This window comes from Perca fluviatilis, chromosome 2 (assembly GCF_010015445.1).
Source record: "Perca fluviatilis chromosome 2, GENO_Pfluv_1.0, whole genome shotgun sequence".
NCBI classification, from domain to species: domain Eukaryota; kingdom Metazoa; phylum Chordata; class Actinopteri; order Perciformes; family Percidae; genus Perca; species Perca fluviatilis.
The window spans coordinates 12,721,255-12,740,015 of record NC_053113.1 but is presented as its reverse complement, the minus strand read 5'-3'; the positions used below and the strand labels follow the sequence as shown (position 1 = coordinate 12,740,015).

At 40.7% G+C, this 18,761-nt stretch overlaps 1 protein-coding gene across 2 annotated transcripts in view; it reads left to right on the top strand.

The window, feature by feature from the left end:
• Nucleotides 1-18,761, top strand: part of slc8a2b (solute carrier family 8 member 2b) — a 191,529-nt gene that overhangs the window by 115,712 nt on the left and 57,056 nt on the right. The gene's annotated exons all lie outside the window — the stretch shown is intronic.

Below are 18,761 nucleotides of genomic sequence, written 5' to 3'. Positions count from 1 at the left end.
CAAATTGTAGAATAGCTTATTATGATTTACACGATCAAAGGCTTTAGAGGCATCAATAAAACACATAAAAACTGTGGAATTATGCCTGTTATACAAATCTAAGACCTCCTTTAAGGCAAAAAAAATACACATATCCATGCCATCTTTTGGTTTGAAGCCAAACTGGTTGTCAGAGGTCAGGGCAAACTGTTCCAGCCTATTCAGTATAGTCCTCTCCAAGACCTTGGATAAAATACTGGCTAGAGCTATAGGCCGGTAATTATCCAAACTGTTAATTTTGCCAGCTTTGTCTTTGATGGTAGGCACTAATGTGACAGATCAAATAGAATCAGGTAGAATACCATGGGCTAACAGCCCAGTAAAACAAATAGAAATTAAGGGACAGAGTTTTCTATTCGCAAGTTTTAAATGCTCTGCAGATATCTTATCCACACCACATGCCTTATCATCTTTCAGCATCATAATTGCATCATACATTTCTTGAGGGAAAACAGTCACATCTTCATTACTATCAATGTTACCCACTGTAAAGGAGTTACTTTTAACACAGTTAAACAGCTCATAATAATGTTTCTGCCACAACTGGGTAATTTTCTCTGAGCCGCTGACACCATCAATGCTCGTTGGTAACGATGTTTTACAGTTATTCATTCTTTTGATTTCTTTCCAGAAATCAATAGGACTATTGTATTGCAGCTTCCTTGCAAGAGAGTCAGACCTGAATGTATTTTCATTCCTCTTAATGAAACGTAGAGCATATTTAAACTTTGCATCTGCATGTTTCTTATATTCAAATAAGGGACATGTCTATGTCTGCCTGACTCAACCCATGCTTTGAAGGGCCTTCTTGCCTCAGCATGTATCTCTTCCACATAGTCATTCCAGCCTGGCTTGACTTTGTACAGTCTGTGTGTCGTACACAGGGGCCTGCTCGAGACAAGGAGGGACTTCACAATATTCTCATACAGGGAGCACAGCTCAATACCATGTTGAGAGTTCTTACAATTAATATCACAGCATGCAGTGGAATCTTTTGGTAATTCAATGTTACTCAACAAGATGTCGGACTGAATGTAGTATTCTTTAAGATCCTCCTCACTCAGGTTAGACCAATCGTTTTTCCCCACGCACATGTTGTTATCTACAAACACAAGAGTGGGTATATTGCCTAGATTTACAGATAAAGAAAAAGGCACATGATCAGTAGTGGCAAATTCATAATTAATTCTCATGGCCTCTAAAGAATCATGTGCGTCAGCCGTGCAAATGCAGTGATCTAGCCGTGAGGTTGTGTGCCATGCCTCACTGATCTAAGTGTAGCTACTATCAGGCAAGAGCACTTTGCTAGAAAGAATCAGACCATTATCAGAACAAAACTGCATTAAATATTTGGCAAATAAAGAGCTGCCATCTGCATTCATATCACCCACAATAAAGAAGCACGTGGAAGCACTATCTTAAATGAAAGACATGACGCAAGCCAATCTATTAAGATATTCATCTTCATTTTGAGAACATAGGGTGTATAAATGTTTAAGATAATGAAGTTTGTATCACAACTTGATTCCTATGGCCCAATCAACATCCAGTCTAACCACATTAACCAGCTGATCATATTTTTTATGCCATAGCAGCGGTGCAATTTGTCTGCTTCACTGTGCCCAACGCGCAGTCCTCGTGCATTATATGACACAATATTTATATTCATTTATCTTTATTCATCCCAGGCCGCAGCCTGGCTGCTGGTCCCCTGTGGAGCTACAGGTGTAATGCTGCATTCATGCCACCTGGGAATAACAGGGACCACCCCCATGATTACATTGTTTTTCCGACTGGCAGCGTTCACATGGTCGGGATGCGTGTTCTTCTTCTTCTGTTATTTTGCCATTTGGCATAACAACTCGTTGCATGACTGCCACCAACGGTTGGCCGTAGCCGAGAGCATCAGGTGTGTGAAAACATGGAGGCCACAATAACAACAGATTTGATGCTGTTTTTTTATGCGAGCATCCAAACAGCACATGGACAGGTCTTTGTTTGTGTTATCTGCAGGACAACCAACGGGAAAGGACACGGATAATGTGTTTTTTTTTTATACATGGGCCAATTTATGAATAATTTGAAGCATGTTATGTCTGTGTATGTTTCTTGGCAGAGGCATTTAAAAAAAAAATTAAATGTTGTATGGTTACTTATCTTTTTTAATTTATTTAAAGTGCTCATATTATGTTTTTTAGCTTTTTCCCTTTCCTTTATTGTGTTATATATCTTTTTTGTGCACGTTATAGCTTTACAAAGTGAAAAAGCCCAAAGTACCCCCAAAGGGCCTTACCATCTCCAACAGAAAACACTGTTCACAAACTGCTCCAAACTGCTCTATTGTATTCCAGCCTTTACTTCAGAGACAAACATGGTCACTTTGTAACACACGTTATAATGCTCGCCTAGCTGCTAGCGTGGCACTCCCTCATTCTCTGCTTCTGACTGGCTAGTAGTCCTTACTCCCAACAAAGAGACAGAAGAGAGATGTCTCACTCTGTAGCTAAAACAGAGAGCTCAACACAGAGCAGCTATGTGCAGTATAACAAACATATGGTGTTTTCTGAAAATTAAACCATGTAAACCTATTCTGGTACAACCTCTAAATACAATCATGAACCTGAAAATGAGCATAATATGAGTTAAAGTGCTCATATTATGCTCATTTTCAGGTTCATAATTGTATATATAAATATTTATTCTCATGCATTTAGTGAAACACTTTGTAACCTTGTTTAGATAAGTGCTATACAAATAAAGTTAGTATTATTATATTATTAAATGAGGAGAGTCCAGGAAAAAAATAGTGGGTAATAAATTCACACAGGACTCTGTGTTGTACCAAATATAAGAGGACCTTGATGATCCCTTTTGCATGACCTGTTTCTGGATAAAAACGTTTGTTGGATTCAGGTAGGGTACAGATTTGATCATTGGCAAATTATCAAAAGATGTTTTATCAATATTAATAAAGTTATGAATATGGTTATTAATAACTGTATCAAATCGACAAACAATCAAAACGGGGCACCACCCTGCTTGTCAGGGACCAATAATCAAACTGTGGAACAGTCTCATTTCTGTAAAAATCCTTTAAAAGGAATTAAAGGAAGGGGTGATTTCGAGCGCGACCCGTTCGACCAGCAGTTATCACAACAAATACACAAATAATCACTAGCAACTGCTAAGTAAGTATAATCGAATTTATTAACGTCACAATTATCAATAGCCAATCAATAATCCTTCAATAATAAAACGTATATACATTTTACAATATCACAACCAAACAAAGCAAAAACAAAAGCAGCATGTCTTGTAGACACGTCTGTGTGTGTGCGTGTGTGTGAGTGTGTGCGTGTGTGTGAGTGTGTGTGTGAGAGAGAGTGAGTAAAAGGGGAGGGGCGGTGTCGAAATGTAGTTCTAGTACAAAAACAACTCCAAAAATGACTACTCCTGTGAGCTGCACAAAACCATTTAGCCTCAAGAGGGCGGTAGTGGTGCTGAGTGCACGGAGAGGAAGAAGCCGAGGTGGGGTTTGCTAGGCAACGCGCACCTTTATACCATATGCTAAATCACCCATTAGCTCTATACAAACTCCACGTGGTTAAATTAGCAGCGTTAGCTCGGGAGCTACGTGGTTAGCTCATATGTCCGTGTGTGGGTTAGTAAAAGGAACAGAATAAAGGAGGAAAGGAAAAGAAACACTCTGATCTTAGTTATAGATAATGGACAGCTCCCTCAGCCACCCAGGTCTGGACCCCACGTGTAGTTAGGACAGACTGAGACTTTTGATTTACCGAGGGAAACGGCCACTATAACCACTCTAGTGACTAACAGCTGATTCACCGCGATTATCTCGCGGACAGTAACTAATCTCCGTGAAAGGAGCGGTTTAGCAGGTAGCGCTTACGGTTTTAACCCAGCTACTTAACACAACAGAATCAAACGGTATAATGATCGGTTATACAATTCACAGCAACAGATTAGTAACCAGATATGGCCAATACATGATTACAATCAGATCACATTAATGGCAAAGCGGTAGCGAACCCTTTTCTCATTAATAACAAACCAAAACACACTAGTTCTAACATCTGCCCAGAACTGTGTAAAGCCTTACTGTGCGTTGTTTGTCAGTTAAATCTCGCCAGAGTTTAACTATCCGTTTCGTTCCAGAGCAGTGGACGGGACGTAATCCATGTCGACAAGCAAGAAACAGAACGCCGTCCTTTTCTTGAATCCAGGCTGATTAAACCCGCTGCAGATAGAGGAAATACCCGGTCAGTATTTCCTCGGATCCCCTTTGTATATCAGACCGATATAAATTTGTCCCAGTTCAACTCGACCAGCGAGGTGATGCTGGCTAGCTAGTCCGGACTAGAGTGCTTCCTGTAGTGAACTGAGTCACCGTGGAAAAAGCGAAGAAAACACAGTGCCGACAGCTTTTATCCTACCTCCGCCTCCTAGTGGCGGGGTGGTGCATTCAAAGACCCGACAGCCAATGGGAAAGCGCAACCTTCTCACAGGTGTGAAGCAGTTCTTTGTCTCACCACCAGTCTGCCGTGCCCTCCACGTGTTGAATGGAGAATCTCCATCTTAGGGACTCTGCTTCCAAATAGCAGCCTGTAGGAGTTTGGTGAAACTGGCTTTGGGATTCACATGTAGGCCAAGATCCTTTGTCTCTGCAGTCAGCTCAGTCTGAGCCAAATCACTGTTTAACCAGCTTCTTGGTCCCCAACACGTTTTTGAAGAGAAACACATTAAGCAATTTAGGCTGGTAGACCTTGTTTCAAGTTTTTTTGTTTAGCACTATTAATACAAATGCAATTCAAAGTACTCCACAAACAAAACAGCAACGGAAAAGAAGGAAAGCAGAGAAGAGCAGAAGCACTAAAAATAGCCGAGGGACTTAGAGGGGAATATAGAGGAACAGCAAAGATTAAAATACAAAAAGATATTAAACATCTTTTGTTGTCACGTTGAGATGTGCAGTAACTTGGGACAAACAGCTCGGTGAGAATCAGCTTCCTTTATTTAGATTTCCAGTCACACACACACTCTCCGTTAGAGCTCTCAGAGCAGTGTCTGTTTGGGTCGCTGGATTTGAACATGCCATTCTCTCGTTGCCTCTGTGTGTCTCTGCTCTGTCGACTGACACTGATTGTCTCCTCCAAGAGAACAAGGCTCCACAGGCATAAAGAAAATGATTGTTGAGAGACCAATTTGCTCCCTGATTTAGCCTCAATGTGTCCTAATGAGAGTTTGTGTGTGCATGAGAGGGTGGCAGAGAGTGGAAAAGAGGGTGTGTTTGTTAGCCTCCCTTTGTTATTTGTGCCTCATCATGTGAGGTTCAGTCCCTGTCGACACTGGGCGCCCCTCAGTCTAATGGAGGAGGGTGGTCAACATTCTGTATTCCAGCGGCAGAAGAAGTACTACTTTATTACCTATTACTTAGTCTCGCATTACCAGACCTTCCTCCACAACGCTGCGGAGGAGGGTCTGGCTATTCCACGCAGCATTCCAGGATGGGAGAGAAACGTGCTCTGGTTTATTGGCATTTCGTTAAACAAATCACAATCGTCATGGGCGGCTCTATGCCACGGTGACTCTGCAAAATAGCCTCGGGAAGGAACTTGTTTTGGTGGAACGTGTGTACGTTCAAAAGTTGTTTTAGTCGTGCAACAGAAAACTCAGATTGGACAGATAGTCTAGCTAGCTGTCTGGATTTACCCTGCAGAGATCTGAGGAGCAGCTAACCATAGTCCTCAGAAATCCGCGGAAGATGACGGACATCCGACAGAAATGAGGGACATCCGGTGGAATTATCCGGCGGCACCTGAATAATCCAGGAAATGAAACGTCATCGATATAGACTAGCTATTACTTATGTTTTTGACAATTATGGCAATGTGCACAAAAACGGAAAAGTATAAGCTTCGTAAAATGGCAGAGCCGTTGTAATGGATCACATTAGATTGTACAAGTATACCTAATGAAGTGGCCAGTGGGTGTACATTACCATAGAGAAGTACCATCAATCAAAGTAGAATCACCATAATGGAATAAATGGACAATGGACAGACAATAAAAATGGAGATAAATACAGATGCAGTGATTCTCGACAACATTTTAACAACAACTACCATAAATATAAATATACACATCCCATAAATCATCTGCACGTGAGGTCTACGAGACAAACAGAACAGAGAGAGAGAGAGAGAGACATGCACTGTGGTGTTGTACAGGGAGTAGGAGAAGTGTTTAATTTAAGAGTTTAATTAAAATGTAAAATTAAATTCAAAACGTCATGCTTCAGTGACTTTCATTAAACACTCAGACTTTAAAAGTTTTTTAAATGACAGAACAAGCACATTCACTTAAAAACACGTATTGATTGCTGTTTTTGAACAAACTGCCTCATACAATACAGCCGTTGGCATTATTAATGAGAAACTTGGATTTCTTTCCAGGCAATTAACAATTAATGCAGTGAAACAGTGAGTCCAATCTAAACTGATGTCTCACATACTGTTAGTGCCTTCAGAACCGCAGCGTCATGAATGAGATGGAGCGCTAGGAAATAAAGACGAGGAATTGTCCCGGTGAGAGTTTTTTCATTTTTCATTTTTATTGATTTTCGTGTACTGTAGTAAACCCACAAAGTTTTAACGTTAACAGCGAGTCACTCTGTGAGTTTGTTGAAAACAAAAGATCAAAGGATCGTGCTAATAAAAATAACTATTTTGTAAGAAAACATTGTGAAGCGATGAATCCTTGTATTTCGGTTTGTTTGGCTGCACTGTAAAGCTGTAATGGTCATTTCTATCAGGTGTCTCCATATAAGCCAGGACTGGCATTTAAATAATTAAAACTTTAAAGCTGTAGTGCGTAGTTTCTGTCGCCCCCATGAGGAATTCTAAGTAATGACAACAAAACTGTCGACGCGTCCACATGATACAAGCCTTCCGTGACCTCGCACCCACACAAGTCAAACAAATGTCTCAGAAAACTAAATTGAACAAGTTTTACAAGCTATTATTTACTAGACATGTGAATATGTTAAACTGCAGAACTGTGATTTCTCACATGAGAAATATGTGATACCTTTATTGACTAATATTACTTTGCAAACTGTATGGTCAAACGTGCACCCTAAATGCAGTGTGTGAAGACATTTGTGAAGCACGAAATGGTTCTGTAGATTAATATATAATGATGAATATATTGATTATAATCAATCATGAGTATGTCAGCTTTACAAAGAAATTACTCAACTCTTTGATACACTGACAGCACATTCTCTATAAACTGTGGTAGCTGGCACATCTTTGTGAATAATTCACGTTGGAAATGTTCTTCCATAATCAGGAGTGGCCTCGGTCGGGCTGTTTAATGTAATGCAGCCTGTCCACATTTTCTATTTGATTCTAGTTTATTGGTGCACTGAGCAGAAGTTCTGTGTAAAAGCTTTTGCTGAATGAATGAAACAAATAAAAGGTAGCACAAGTGTTTTAGCAATCACAGCAGCACGCTGCTAAATGCTCTCTTCATTAGCTTGAGACGGAAACATCTTAAAAGTACTTTTACTCTTTGATTCAATTTAGTTTCTCATCCACTGCTGTGTGTGTGTGTGTGTGTGTGTGTGTGTGTGTGTGTGTGTGTGTGTGTGTGTGTGTGTGTGTGTGTGTGTGGGTTGCAAAGTGCTGTTTGTCTTGCACCATTTGAAAGCAGGAGCGCATTGGGTTTGTTAACGCACAGGATAAAAACAAAAGTAAGGAATTAGAGATAAATAAACACCAACACTGTGAATCCAATTTTGGAAATTTCAAAAGAGTGGTTGTGAAACTCTGGGACACACTCTGCTGCACACACCAACGTGACTCATCACGTGATGAATTGAGGTGTTCTCCCAGCAATCCCATGAGTGTCTTGAGTGTTACTGTCCCGAGGGAGATTGTATGATATAATGTAAATATGGTTTAATAGGTGTGGCAGCAATCGCTTCAGGGTGTCGGGTCAGGACACTATTCCAATGTTCAGGTGAGAGTGTGGGGAGAAAGGAGATGCAGAGTCCAGGGTTGCAGTTTAGCTGGTTTATATAAACAAATAGGTTTGTGTTTCTGTGCGTGTGTGGTTCTGTAACAAAAAAGCACAGCAATACAGACTGTTTAGAAAGAATAGTTACAGACCAATAGCAAAGGCAAACTGAATCCCGTTGTTAGCTAACAGAAACCTAAATGCATTCACGGCTAATAAACACTGACGGTGTGTTACCTAACACAACAATTAAACTTACATTTCCATGGACGCACACACGGAAAAGAAACTGTCCGTCAAAAATCACCGCAGTCTAAACTCAAGTCCAGCTGATGTCTGCTCCTCCGTGCTTCTCACTCGCTGCTGCGTTCAGGGGCCGTCGTCAGTGTGGGCACAAAGAGTGCACATGCAGAGCGTGTGATCAGACACAGTGGATACATAATGGGAATGCATGCTCAGGGCATGGCCTTTTTTACAGAGATGCAGTACATCAGTGTCACGAATAAAACCGACACACACACAGATTTTAAGAGAGAGAGAGAGAGAGAGAGAAATGACCCACAGTCAGATAAAGAATAACATTAGCCTTGCTTTTATATTTTTATGTAAAACTGTGATATGTCCAGGGTTAAAAATGAACACCATTTACTAGCCAAATGCTGGTAAAATATGCAAGTGGCTGGTAGATTTGCTTCACTTACCAGACAAAAAAACAGTGGTAAATCTTAGAGTGGCTGGTTTAAACTTTAGCATTCAATAGCCATTTGGCTGGTAGACGAAAAAGTTAATTTTGAACCCTGGATATGTCCGCATAATGTGTGTGTGTGTGTGTGTGTGTGTGTGTGTGTGTGTGTGTGTGTGTGTGTGTGTGTGTGGTGTTGTGGTGTGTGTGTGTGTTTGTGTGTTTTGTGTGTGTGTGTGTTTTACATCCCTCCTTCTCCCAGATCAGCTCATTAATCACACTAACACTGCAAATCCAAGTACAGGCTGGAGACAGCTACTATTCATGCAGCTATAGTGATGGATGGGACACAGAATTGATCATATGTGTGTTGTATATGTGCAATGCATCTGCATAGGTCACTCATGATGAATGGGACACAGCCATGGTGTGTAGATGTGTAATGATGGACCACACGTGACTGAGTATTTTACACAGTTGGATTACTGCTGTTTATTGACACTACTGCTATTGTTAAGGTATATTTGTGGTTTATTGTAACTGTGGTCTTATTATCAAAGTTTTGGCCATCAGTTTGGATATTGATTTCACTATTCACCTTCATTTTATTTTTCAAATACATTTGCCTAAGCTGGGGGTTTGTTTACAACCATTTGCCGAACCTTACCCAACCTTAAAGGTCCCATGACATGGTGCTTTGTGGATGCTTTTATATAGGCCTTAGTGGTCCCCTAATACTGTATCTGAAGTCTCTTTTATATAGACCTTAGTGGTCCCCTAATACTGTATCTGAAGTCTCTTTTATATAGACCTTAGTGGTCCCCTAATACTGTATCTGAAGTCTCTTTTATATAGACCTTAGTGGTCCCCTAATACTGTATCTGAAGTCTCTTTTATATAGACCTTAGTGGTCCCCTAATACTGTATCTGAAGTCTCTTTTATATAGGCCTTAGTGGTCCCCTAATACTGTATCTGAAGTCTCTTTTATATAGACCTTAGTGGTCCCCTAATACTGTATCTGAAGTCTCTTTTATATAGACCTTTGTGGTCCCCTAATACTGTATCTGAAGTCTCTTTTATATAGACCTTAGTGGTCCCCTAATACTGTATCTGAAGTCTCTTTTATATGACCTTAGTGGTCCCCCAATACTGTATCTGAAGTCTCTTTTATATAGACCTTAGTGGTCCCCTAATACTGTATCTGAAGTCTCTTTTTATAGTACACCTTAGTGGTCCCCTAATACTGTATCTGAAGTCTCTTTTATATAGACCTTAGTGGTCCCCTAATACTGTATCTGAAGTCTCTTTTATATAGACCTTAGTGGTCCCCTAATAACTGTATCTGAAGTCTCTTTTATATAGACCTTTGTGGTCCCCCAATACTGTATCTGAAGTCTCTTTTATATAGACCTTAGTGGTCCCCTAATACTGTATCTGAAGTCTCTTTTATATAGACCTTAGTGGTCCCCTAATACTGTATCTGAAGTCTCTTTTATATAGACCTTTGTGGTCCCCTAATACTGTATCTGAAGTCTCTTTTATATAGACCTTAGTGGTCCCCTAATAATACTGTATCTGAAGTCTCTTTTTATATAGGCCTTAGTGGTCCCCTAATACTGTATCTGAAGTCTCTTTATATAGGCCTTAGTGGTCCCCTAATACTGTATCTGAAGTCTCTTTTATATAGGCCTTAGTGGTCCCCTAATACTGTATCTGAAGTCTCTTTTATATAGACCTTAGTGGTCCCCTAATACTGTATCTGAAGTCTCTTTTATATAGACCTTAGTGGTCCCCTAATACTGTATCTGAAGTCTCTTTTATATAGACCTTAGTGGTCCCCTAATACTGTATCTGAAGTCTCTTTTATATAGACCTTAGTGGTCCCCTAATACTGTATCTGAAGTCTCTTTTATATAGACCTTAGTGGTCCCCTAATACTGTATCTGAAGTCTCTTTTATATAGACCTTAGTGGTCCCCTAATACTGTATCTGAAGTCTCTTTCTCAAATTCAGCCTTGGTGCAGAATTACAGCCACTAGAGCCAGTCCCACAATGAGCTTTCCTTAGGATGTGACATTTCTGTGTCTGTAGCTATTGAGGAGGAGAGAGGGGGGGGCAAGGTGGAGGGTGGGGGTGTGGCCTTGACCAACTGCCACTTTGCTCGTTTGAAAGCCATGATGTCTCTCTCTCTCTCATGGGTGGGCCAAATTCTCTGGGAGGGGGGCAAAGCAGAGAAAGGGGAGGTAACCTTGCTCCTTATGACCTCATAAGGAGAAGATTCCTGATTGGCCCATCTGAGCTTTCATTTTCTCAAAGGCAGAGCAGGATACCCAGGGCTCTGTTTACACCTATCACCATTTCTAGCCACTGGGGGACCATAGACAGGCTGGGGGAACGCATTTTAATGTTAAATAAACCTCATAAAGTGAAATTTTCATGCCATGGGACCTTTAACCACAGGAGGGAGAGCAATAATTCCCATGAGTCATTTTTGAAATGGTAATAGTGGTCAGTGTTTCGTAAATCACTGAGAAACAGCGTTATTGTTTCTGATCTGACGCCGATGTGGACGACAAATACATGATTTTGTTGTTTAGTTTAAAGGATTTGTGGATTCCTGACAATTCTGACTAGTTCTTGAAAGTCACACACATTTTTTTTTTAATAAACATTTTGTTGTTTATGTAGTGTACAAAACAATACTGTATATAGAAGAAAAACATTGAAAGGAAATAGCGTTAAAAGCTGTCAGAAAAGCACCAATCCATAAAGTAATTAAGTGTCCTTTGTGTCTTAAATTAGGTTGTGTTGGTACTTGACACATCAGAGAGGAGACTGTGTGTGTGTGTGTGTGTGTGTGTGTGTGTGTGTGTGTGTGTGTGTGTGTGTGTGTGTGTGTGTGTGTGTGTGTGTGTGTGTGTGTGTGTGTGTGTGTGTGTGTGTGTGTTGTGTGTGTGTGGAGGTCCTGCTGGTTACACAGATGCCTCCATTTATGTTTTTGCCAATCCCTGGTGGCATCACCTCCTGAGAGCACCACACCCACCTAACAAATACAAACACAGCAACTATATTGCCAGACAAGGCCATCAACATTGGACGGTTTTGCAAAAATAACAAATTATATATTAAATAAATATGGCTTTCTATTATATCTGTACACAGCAGCTACAATAGGGTTAAGGTTAGAGAAATACCTTAGTTATGGTTCAATAAAAAGGCGAACATTAGTTTGACTTACTTTCTGCCAAGTTATTTTAAGCAGAGACCTTCTTTTCAGCCAAGGACCCCTTACAAGTTACAGAATATACCAGGGAATCATTTTACTGTATACCATGATAATTTAAATGAATGAATCTGAAAATTTTTCACTTAGAGAACATTTTTGACCCACTTTGAGAATCACCTACGTGAAGCGTAGTATCAATATGAGCGTAATTCCTGCGGATACCGGGCTGCACACACCCACTAGTCTATATCAACGACGTTCCACTTCTTTGATTGTTCAGGTAATTCAGCTGGATGTCCCTCTTTTTAGGCCCGATGTCCGTTACCTTCCGCCTTCTTTGTGTTGGCATTCTAAACTCTGGTTTATTTCTGAGGACTACGGTTAACTGCTCCTCAGATCTCTGCAGGGTAAATCCAGACAGCTAGCTAGACTATCTGTCCTGTCTCAATTTTCTGTTGTACGACTAAAACTACTTTTAAATGTATACATGTTCCACCAAAACAAGTTCCTTCGCGAGGCTATTTAGCAGAGGCACCGTCATTGAATCCGGCGCTTAGCACCGCCCAAGACGATTGTGATTGGTTTAAAGAAATGCCAATAAACCAGAGCACGTTTTTCTCCCATCCAGGAATGCTGTGTGGACTCGCCAGACCTTCCTCGGCAGCGCTATGGAGGAAGGTCTGGCAATGCGACACTACACACACAGAAACAATGAGGAGTAGGAACTATTTCTTTGGTAAAACGTAGCTCTGATGAGAACTGTTCACCTCACCACCTGGTGTGGAGGCAGAAATGTCAAAGACCGATATTTGCTAACATGTGCCAATGAAACCAACACTATCTGCATGGCTATATTAGAGGTAAAAAGAAATGATTTTTCAAACAAGCCTTCATATTTTGCAGAAAATAGAAAAGAATGTGTCTATTATATTGAATGAATACATCAGAGAGCCTCTCCATGTGGCTCTAATGTTTCCCCCAGTCAAGTCAACAGCAGATGGTGTCATCATCACAAATACACACACACACAGGCCTACACTGGGTTGTTGCTGTTTTCTTCCCTCCGTGAACAAAGGCTGAATCGTGCATTAACGTCCCTGACAGCTGGGTTCCATCGTCCTCCTCTTAAGAAACACTTTATAATCATTCCCTAGAAATTAGTGTCATCAGAATTTACAGCAGGGAGAGCTTTTCACTCCTCGGCCAGCTGGCTTCAGTCGATATTACAGAGGTGTCTTATGAGGAGCAATCACTCATCAAATGTCCTTTAACTTGATGTACTGAATGGGATGAGAAAGTGGGCACAGACAAAGGGTGTGTTGAGATGAAAATGGATGCTGCATTAATACCGGCATCATTCATTTCTAAAGACACAAGTCATCTAAAGGCATCTGTAATACAAAGTCATTCAGTGAAGGTTTTGGTTCAACTATCGGTTGTAGGAAACCTTCAAAACACGGCTCTTCTTTGGAATAGAGTGACCACAAGTAGGGCTGCTCCCTTACTGAAAAAAAATGACAGTTATTTAGGTCAATATCAAACATGATTACTCATTGACGTTTGGAAAGATGTTGCATTTATTGAACTTATAAAACGGTGAAACAAACACAAATCAACAGTTGAAACACCTTCAACTATGAAATTTCCCTGGATACTTCACCAGTTGAACTTTTTGAATTCCCATTGAAATATATATAACGTAAAAATAAAATATATTCAAATGTTGGCTGAGTGAGTTTAGCCTTTGGGAGGGGGCCAAACTGCCATTCAGAACACAGGACAAAAGAAGAGTTTACTTGCAAAAAGAAGCGTTTACTTGCAAAAAGAAGAGTTTACTTGCAAAACGTAATATGCAAAATAACTGTTTGATGATTGCATTGTTTTGGGGATCGTTAGGGGCCGAAATCGCGATCATATTAGATAACCTGCCCATCCTAAAACACGTGTTCTAACAATATCCTAACATGTCACTCCAGCTACATTACTGTACTGTACTTAAGTACAAATTCGAGGTACTTGTGTACTTTAATGAGTATTTCCATTTTAAGATACTTTATACTTCTACTTCACTATATCTCAGAGGTAAATACTGTTCTTTTTACTTACAGATTACAATGTGTCATCGCCTTTCTGTCAATTGAAAACCACGTACCTCGAAATTAGCGCAACCTTAAACCCTTAAACATCCACGTACGCTTTTCTGGATTGGAAAACAAATTCAAAAGTTCCAACAGCATTCTCCCCTGACATGCAACACTGTGGGGACATCGACTAAACCGTTAATAACAGGAATCAGAACGAGGCTTTGCAAATAACCACTATCCAAATCAGCATAAGAATAAATATGATACCAGCCACTAGTTTGCGAGAAAGAGAAAACGTTCTCAGACAAATAAAGGTTAAAACCAAAACAGCGAGCCCTTCTTGTCACAGCTTGATCTCATTAGACAGAGTGGTCTGCTGCCTCTGATCTGTAGATTAAAGCCCTAGAACCTCACACACTTTTAATCTGGACCGCCTGATGTTTTGGCAGCGGCTAAAAGAATCGAAGAAATAGTCCTTCACAAAACATGATGACACGGATGAGGAGCAAAAAGAGCGAGGTGAGGGAGTGTGCGATGAAGAGAGTGAGTGGGAGAGAGAGAGAGTCGTTTGAGTCTATCCTGTCTTTGTCTTTGTGGGAAAGTAGTATTTTAAAAGTTTGGATGAGGACTTTTGTGATGACCGTAAAATGACCTGCTAGCTAGAGGACATCACTGGCACGTTGTAGCCAGGGTGCCAAGTTGGACAGCTTTGTGTTTGTGAGCCACTAAGGAGAATGAACATTGAGAGGGAGAACAAGTGAGAGAGAGAGGGGAAAAAGAGAGAGACAGACAGATGGGGAGAGAGGGGACAGAAATAGGCCGAGAAAAGCACCAGGGACAGAAAAGCCTAAGTGTTTTGCTGCCACTGGTAACGATGTCTGATTTTAAAAGAGCAGAGACGAGTCTATTAGACCTCTGCCTCAGAGTGGCAGGTGTCCTTGAGTCACTGCTCTTTAAGTCTTTGCCAAACAACTTTCAGCCTTGACCCTGCCGGCCTGCACATCACATTATCACTCAGTGCAAACTGACAAGATCTTAGAACTTGTGCTAAAATGCAAAGCATCACTTGGACACAAGAAAGAAAGCAGCATTGGTCATTTGTTGAAATGCTTGAAATAGCCAGTGTTTATGGTTTACTCACAAATAAGCCTCCTCTGGTCTGTCCTCTCTCAGTAGAGGTAGTAGGCGGATGCAGCCTGATATTATTATACCTACAGTAGGATTGAGTTGCTATACATTTCATTTTGGATCGCCGTTGGCATAGACACGTTTTTTAATCAAGCTGCATTTCCCTTATGGGACCTTATATCTCGCCTTAATCTTTTTTATGTTTCCAAAAAGCAAACGCACATATCATTTAGCTGTAGGTAGGTAGTTAGGATAGGAAATTAGATTTGTTTTGGGATTAGAAAGGATTCGGATTTAATTAAAAAAAAGATTCAATTTGTTCTGGGAGATGGGTTAATCCTAAGCGGGGGATGGATAAGCACATAAGAAGCTGGGTCCAGACTGGTTTAATGATAGCCGGACAGATTCTTTTAAGAGGATGGAAGCATGAAGGGGGTGCCGTCAATCCAGGAGTGGGCTTGTGAGATGGCTAGGGTGGCGGCGTTTGGAAAAATGTCATATAAACGCTTTGCCAGGTTGGACGTCTACACTAGAAAATGGGGAAAGTACCTGAACTTTCTGGAGGGCTCCTAAGAATCTCTGTGCTGGGGAGGGACGTGTATGATGGGTTTATGGTGTTATACATATGTTTATTTGGTTTATGGTTTATTGTCTATTTTGGTATTATTCGGTTGAATGGTTTTGAATATTGTAGTTACTGTGTCATTTCTTGATTGTTGTCTGGGTGGGTGGTGATGACAAGGTGGGGGGATGTGTTCATGTTGTGTATTTTGTTAAAAAAATTTTAATCATCAAAAGATTCAATGCTGATTTGGATTTGATAAAAATGGTTTTATGGAGTCTTTTTGGTTCAGTCAAATGTGTCAGGTACCTTCAACGACCGACTCTGTCATTGTGTCATCAGGACTTTCATACGCACGCTGTGGACGCACGCTGTGGACACACGCTGTGGACACATGTGGACACTTAAATCTGGTGGACATGATGGATTGTGACTGTATGCATGATTGCCTGTGGGAAGTGTATGCTCTGTTTACTTGCAAACAGCTTGTTGGCATTTCCAGCTGATGCCCGTCCACTGATGCACCCAAGTTCAAACCACCATGACAGCAAGCATCCACCACACTGAAATTAGACACTAAATCCCTCAGAGCCTGTTCTAAAGCTCAGAGAAGTGACAGAGAAAAAGATGATAAACCCCTCAGGGATCAATAGGGTGTAGCGCTGTAAACGGGCCGTAAAAGTTAGGCCCGACGAGACCCGAGCCCGAAAATTACATTTTGATTGACAGCTTTTTAAAAGCCCGGACCTGTTTAAAGCCTGACATTATTCAATATCGCACGCACACAGCTCTTTTTGACATTTTTAACACCATTTATTCATGACTATTGTAGGCTATAGGCTACTTGGAAGTTGGTACAAAGAAATAAAATAAATCCTCCAGAGGCCAGCCTCCCTTTCACCTCCTCAGCATCCATTTTCGCGCTGATCGAAACGCATCACCTGACCGCTCATTGACCGCGCAACCCGGAGCGCAAGCCCGAGCCCAATTAAGACCAAACCTGACTGTCGGGTCCCGTCGGGTTCGGGCAAAGATCTTCAGCTCTAATAGGGTGTGATAAGAAGCACAGATAGCGGTAAGCCTGTTTGACCTGAACTCCTTTTTTAGACACCAGAACAAACGTACTTTCGGACAGTGGAGCGTTTAACTCTGGTCATCCACCAAACAATTCATGATCATTTTTAATGAATTACTGTTTCTTGTTTCCGTATTATTAGGCACACCGCCTCACACTGCAGTGGTTTTGACCTCGGAGCATTACATTGAGCCTCCTTCCCAGAATCCTAAAGGGATTTAAGGATTGAATCTCAAAGAAGTAATCTAAAGAAAATTATTTTTTAAATAAATGTCTCTTAGGTCACTATCTGTAGACCTTTTTCACAGCAGACATGGCATGTCAAAGTAGGAAAAGCAAAGGTGTATTCAAACCCATTACTGATGGCTGCATTCCACTCAGGAGAGGTCCTGGTATTGTGCATGCTGACTCATTGAAATAGCTTACTGGGACACTTGATGGAACTGAGCCATCATTAAGGTTATCAGTTTCAGCTGTGCTTTTCCTACTATGACAAGTCAACATGTCTGCTGTGAAAAAGGTTTCTGCCAATTGTATGTGAGCTATGGCATGATTAAATAATGCAGCAGACTCGCTCTTCATCTCACTTGTGTGTGAAGCGGCGACCTGTCATTCCCAGTCTCTGGTAATGGTTACTATGTCCGAACAAACAAAGAAAATTTAAAAAACAAAACAATTTGAATTGAAAGTGAGATCCAAAAACACACCTGCAATTACCGCTTATCACCACACGAACTGCCAATAAAAGAACGAAAAACAGAGATCTCTGTGATTGTTACTTTCAATAAAGATTTAATCTTTGAATATCACCGGAGGCAAAAGGCTGACATTATTTGAGAGGTGAAACACGATTGTGTGTGAACACTTAACTCCCAACAAAAAAGTCTTGAGCACTTTCAGTTGAAATAGTCACAATTATTCTGGGTTTAGTGCTTCGCTTGAAGGACGTAATTTGAACCAAGAACAAAATAATTAATTACTCAGTTATCTACAGTACATACAAATATATCAGAAGTTCAAAAAGAAAACAAATCACCAAAATCCATTAAAATTTCCTTTCATTCTCAGCGTTGCTCAGATGTAACAAGAAGGACATAAAAAGTGCCAAAGTGAGTCTTGAAGAGAACATTTTGTTGGATGTGAATGGTACAGTGCAGTTGCTGTTATTTTGATGTATTAATGTAGTTTCAAGGTTGCTTTAATTGGAAACTCTGGGATGCTGACAGGGTTAGATAAGCTCCAGCCCCTGTTAAACACAATAAACAGTGTGAAAAGAGTGTGTGCTCTTAAAGAGTTTTTTTAAACGTTTTGTCTGTGTCCGTGTGTGAAACCCTCCTTTAGGGTTTCTTGCAAAATGTGAAGGTCTCAATATGTCACCAAACCTAAGTGGATTTTCTGCTGAAAACTGAGTTGCCTGTATGGCTGTAATGAGCCTGCCTGCCCTGCTAGTTTCGGCACAAATTACCTATTGATATTCAACATCGATTTGGTAAATGGGAGATAGGAGGGGTGACCATGACTACGCTGCAAAGTTTGTTTGATTCAGCATCCCAGAATGCATTAAATTAATTCTGTTCATTATAACCAGCTGCGACAGCTATCGTTTTCACCTTGTGAGTCTGTGTGTGTGTCATGGTGGCAAAATGTCCTAGAGACGCCTACTAGCGGGAGCGTTGCCAGGTGTTTATGATAGTGCTGCTCCCTCTGAGTCGATTAGACGACTAATCGATAATTTTCTTTCTTAGTTGACTATGATTTCTTCAGTCGATTAGTCATTGTTTTATTTCATGCTGAATGACTTATTTCCAAGAAATGTATGAGCACATCTCTGGTAAACGCCAGATTTTAAAGTGGTGCTTTTGCAAGATTGTTTCTAGAGAAACTCAGTTTTACAGAACAGAAGAATTTCTTTAATCCAGTACAG